The sequence below is a fragment of the Oncorhynchus mykiss genome, chromosome 12, assembly GCF_013265735.2.
Source record: "Oncorhynchus mykiss isolate Arlee chromosome 12, USDA_OmykA_1.1, whole genome shotgun sequence".
NCBI classification, from domain to species: Eukaryota; Metazoa; Chordata; class Actinopteri; order Salmoniformes; family Salmonidae; genus Oncorhynchus; species Oncorhynchus mykiss.
The window spans coordinates 22,792,108-22,797,629 of record NC_048576.1 but is presented as its reverse complement, the minus strand read 5'-3'; the positions used below and the strand labels follow the sequence as shown (position 1 = coordinate 22,797,629).

Genomic DNA, 5,522 nt, shown 5'->3' with positions numbered 1-5,522 from the left:
ACAATGTAGAAAATAGTAACAATAAAGAAAAACCCTTGAATGAGTAGGTGTGTTCAAACTTTTGACTGGTGCTGTATATATATTTTTTTGTATTTTGAATATACGTTTTGGTTGTTTACTTTAGTGGGATATTACTTATTTGATCTTTAAATATATCGAATTTCCATTTCATTACAATAGTTATTCGTTTTAGCCAGTCATTTCATTTTAATAGGCTATTTCGAATGCAGGTGCTGCAGTAGGCCTAGCCTATGCTGTGCAACCTATTTGGAAAATTGAGGATCAAATAAACATGATTCATATTTGTAACTCAACCCTAAAATGTGAAATAAACGTTTTGAAATATGAAATAATGCTATTACAGATGTCCCATGGACAATACAGGCTAATTGTCTTTTAACCTTCACCTGATATATATTAGTTTAATTGAACTGACCTATGATAGCCTGTCATTGTATCTCTCGTCCTGTAGAATTTGGGCTAAATAACAGTTTCGCTGGATTTTATTAGTGAAAAAGATTATGGTGGTGTGGTGATCAAACTGAAATCAGAGCAGTTGTCGATTCTCCCTATCGGAATACTGGGATTGAGCCAATTAACAAACAAATACGTACACACACACACGCTAGCGAGCATCACAATGCTGATCAGAGACAGCAACCTCCTCCCAACACCCCTCCCTCTTCTTTTTCTTTCACTCACACACATTCAAAGACACTCTGCTAGGGCAAACACAACGGCTCCACTTTGAGAAGGAAAGAGGACAATTCAGATATGATTATATACAGAATAACATAGATGTAAATGTGGCTATTTTCTAACTGAAACCCTTTTCGGTTATGGAGTGCGTTTTGGACATGGACTGCGCATTCTTGTATATATAGTGCGTCGCTCAGATGGACCTCCGAGGCGCGAAGAAACGGCTGGCGGGGACATGGCAGGTGACATGCCTAGCTCTCATCAAATGTTTCCTGGATTTTGTTTGAGCTCAGAATCGCTATTCAATCCCTGAGGAACTGGAACATGTGGCTTAAATTGGAAATATAGCCGAGGATTTGGGCTTTGGTTTCTACGTGGAGAGACTCTGTGCGCAGGTTCAGAATAGTTTCATGCACAAAAAAAAATTAAAATACTTTGAGACGAATTTAGAAAATTGTATTTTATTTGTAAACGAAATAATTGATGGAGAGGAGCTATGTGAACAGTCTCTCTTGCTCTTTCCATTTGCCATGGTAATCGAAAAATCTTTGGAAATATTAAGGGTTGAGGTGGATATTTTAGATGTAAACGATAACTCTCCCAGTTTTCCGTGGAGCGAGTTTAATCAAGATATATCCGAGGTGGCGGTACATGGGTTTGGGGTCAATTTGTATTGAATTCAAAATAAAATAGACAAACCGTCACTCCAAAACTAGCGGGCCAATGGAGACTCATTGTCTAGGCCTCCCTCTAAACTCCGCCCTTTACGGAAAAAAAATGCCAACAACTCACAATCGAAAATAATGGCAGTGAAAGCAAAGAAACATACATCGAAAGCAAATATACGAGTAGCGTAACCAAAAGGTTGTACATTTATTAAATGTTTTATTTGACCTTTATTTAACGAGGCAAGTCAGTTAAGAACAAACTGTAATTTTATACATGCAGGCAAGAGCGTAGGCAAAATGTATTCAATAGTATTGGTTGCTGGGAAAGTTTAACCGAAAAAAAAATGCATTTTTTTTCAAATATATGTTTTTATCATTTGTCATAGAGTTTTGCTCTCGCTTTAAAATGATTTGCCTACACGTTTTGGGGTTGTTTGGTTTTTGATTTCAACATCCATTATTTCACCCGTCCTCGGAAATATAATGTTTACATTCTCAACTTTTTTTTTCATGTTCACGATTTATTTTATTTTGAATTCAATACGTAGGTCGTGAAATTGACCCCACAACCGTGTCCCGTTTCCCCTGCTGGAGAGTTCGCAGGACTTGGACGTTGGCAGCGACTCTTTCCGCTCCTATCTGCTGAGTGTGAACGGCCATTTCGCCCTGGACGCCTAGCGTTAGCAGTACGTTTGCGGAGTTGGTCCTGGACACAAGAGGAGCAGAATACGCACCGAATTGTGCTGACTGATGTGGATGGAGGCTCGCCAGAGAGGCCCAGGACAACGCAGATCAATATAACAGTTATAGATGCAAATGACAACGCGCCGGTGTTCGACCAGTCTTTCTACAGAGTGAAGCTTGTGGAAAACGCACCGAAGGACACTGTTGTGATTAAACTAAACGCATCGGATTTGGATGACGGTCCAAACGCGGAAATCACATACGCTTTCATCGGGCATGCACCCATTAAGGTGCGCGAGATTTTCAGCATGGATTCGCGCACTGGAGAGATCAGAGTGAAAGGGGTCGTAGATTACGAAAAAGACAGGATGCAAGAAATAGATGTGCAAGCCAGGGACATGAGCTCCTCGGCAGTGGCCGTGCACTGTACGGTTCTGGTGATATCATAGATGTGAATGACAACCTCCCGGAGGTGATTTTGACATCAGTGTCCACACCTGTCCAAGAGGACGGACCACCCGGGACTGTGATAGCTGTCATTAGTGTCATGGACAAGGACTCAGGTGAAAATGGGAACGTTGACTGTGAAATTCCAGATCATGTCCCAGCTCCACTCCTCTTTTAAGAATTATTACACTTTGGTAACTTTTTTTGGACCGAGAAACCATTTCTGACTACAACATCACTCTCACAGCACGGGAAATGGGCGCGTCTCCCTTGTTCACAATGACAACTATTTTAGTGCAAGTGTCAGACATGAATGACAACGCACCCCGATTCAAGCAGCCATCATACACTGTATATTTGAGAGAGAATAACGCAACAGGAACCTCAATTTGTTTACTGCCCTGGATCCAGATTCGGACCAAAATGCCTATCTTTCTTACACTATTCTGGATATATATATATATATATATATCACATATACAGGGAATGCCGGTGTCCACCTACGTCTTCATAAACTCAGACAATGGAAATATGTACGCCCAGCGTTCTTTTGACAATGATCAGCTAAGAAACGTTCAAATTTTAGTCCAATCACAAGATTCCGGTTTCCCTCCCCTGAGCAACAATGTTATTGTGAATGTTTTTATTTTCGACCAAAATACGCGGTGCTTAGTAGTGTCTCTGTGCGCTATCTCGTTCACGTTTCTGATGGCTATTTTGGCCCGGATAAGGGCATACAGGGACCTTCCATTCGAGGATTTAATTTCTCTTTTAGTGGATGCTGCGAGTTCCGATCTGAGGAGTCTACCGCTGATGTGATCAAGAAGTCCAACCTGAATGTGCAGAAAACCACAGGCACCAAAGGATCCACGAACTGCGACGAGGCAAAAATGCAACGGCCCCCTTTCACAGGCACACTACTTCAAGATGTGACTGACCCAGGAATCATCAAAGAGCGATTTCATGTTCCTAAAGCCATGCATCCAGATAACTGCAACTCCACAGAAGGATAACACCAAGGGCACAGACGACATCGAGTTGGAACGCACAGGACCTCCGCAACCTGATAGTGAACAACGGAGCAATTACTCCGAACGATGTATACTGTTTCAAACTTAATCACATCAGACAGACACATTTTAAAATTGTAATATATCATTTTATTTGTATCCTGTTTCGGTGATTGTCATGCTTTTTCAACAAATAAGAAGCATTGCAAAGATAGGAGAAAACGAATGGAAAACAATGATGCATGAGTCAGAAACGCTATGATAAACTTATAAAGTTATCTTAGAGACTGAACAAATATTTTCAGTCATACTATTAGAATTATGCGTGAAGATTCTATATTGAAGTGGAGGGAGAAGAAAATAGCCGACTTTCAGGAGCGAGTGAGCAAGCATCAGGAGCGAGTGAGACTCGAGTTTAATCATTGACTAGACCTAGATAGCCTATCCACTAATAATTTGAATATAATATAATTGTATATTTTATAGACTTATATAAAGAGAGAGGTCATGTGAAGTAGTCCGTGTAATAAGCAAAACAACGTATTGTATAGTTTTGCTAATTACCTCAACAATCCAACAATATCAATTTGTTTGCTAAAGAATAAACTGACGTTTCAAGGCCTTTCGAGTTAGTAGTGCATGACGTGTGGAACTCATACATTAAAGATAAAATAATGAATGCATCCGAATATAACTAAATAAAAGTAATTCAAGTACTACATCATAAAAACAAAATGCTGATTTGCATACATATATTTGCAATTACTGACGGGATGGTGGATCACTTGCAATTTTAGATAATCTGCCTCTTCCTAGGGATGCTCCATTGTGCCGCAGGGGGGCAATAGGTACATGGGTATTTTAATGAACTGTCGCATTAATAATGCAAGAATGAAACAACTGTACTGCCCGTTTTCCTATTCATTGTAGTACTAGTGTGTATTTCTTTCTTCCAAAGAGCAATTTAAACTATCCATTGCATATTAAATAATGTAATGTTTCTCACAGAATAATATTTATTTTCTGGCAATTATTTGTAATTAATGTGGTCTATCATTTCTGCTGTATTGCTAACCTTACTGTTTAAATGTTTCCTCTCAAGCAAGCGAACATTGACTGGACATTTATGAAAAATCTCTGAAATTCAAACTGTAGGGCATGTTGCTATTGCAGAAATCACAACACTAACCAACACTTTATTATGTGGTTTGTTTTGTTAGCAGACTGCAACATGTCCACCCAGGAAGGAGAAGTTGGGAGTGTAGGAGGTGTTCTAAACCGTACGTGGACTCTAAGGTACACCCAGCCCCTATCTGCACAGCAACCACCTGACTACCAGCCCAATGTCTACATCCCTGGCATGCTGTCTGGCTACTGTACACTGAAGCTTGTGCCCAGAGGAGAGCTGAACTAATTTTCTATATTTGGAAAGAAGAAGAGGTCCGTCTCTAGCTATGACCCAAGCTTGAGCAGAGAGAGGACAATCTGATCAACAGTGACTTTTCTAAATGAATATAGTGGGACAGACTGTGCATACAATTCAAGGTAATTTCTTGTGGATGCTCACTAACTATTAATATCAACAACCCATAAATTATAACCCTCTGTGTCTGTTTGTATCCATGCTCCTTCGCACGTATAATTTGCAACATTACACCATAGTATTTTGTCTCAATACAGCAGTGTCTGTGTCATAATGCTATCCCTTTTAATTCATATCATGTGCAATCCTAGTTTAGGATGAGGGTGATGATGATGATGATGATGATGATGATTGTACAGATATAATGGCAATTATAGCCACTTATGGTGAAAATTATCTGAGGATATACCATCTGCAGATTATGCATTGCATTCTGTGAGGCAATAATTTACAGGCATGCACAGTGCCTTCCAAATTTTTTTACGTTACAGCCTTATTCTAAAATGTATTTTAAAAAAAATGTTTCTCATCAATCTACACACAATACCCCACAATGACAAGGTATGTATTAAAAAAACAAAACTGAAATAT

At 39.5% G+C, this 5,522-nt stretch overlaps 1 pseudogene; it reads left to right on the top strand.

Annotated features, from left to right (window-relative positions):
• The first annotated feature begins 896 nt into the window (after nucleotides 1-896).
• On the top strand, nucleotides 897-5,522 carry LOC118937814 (annotated as a pseudogene).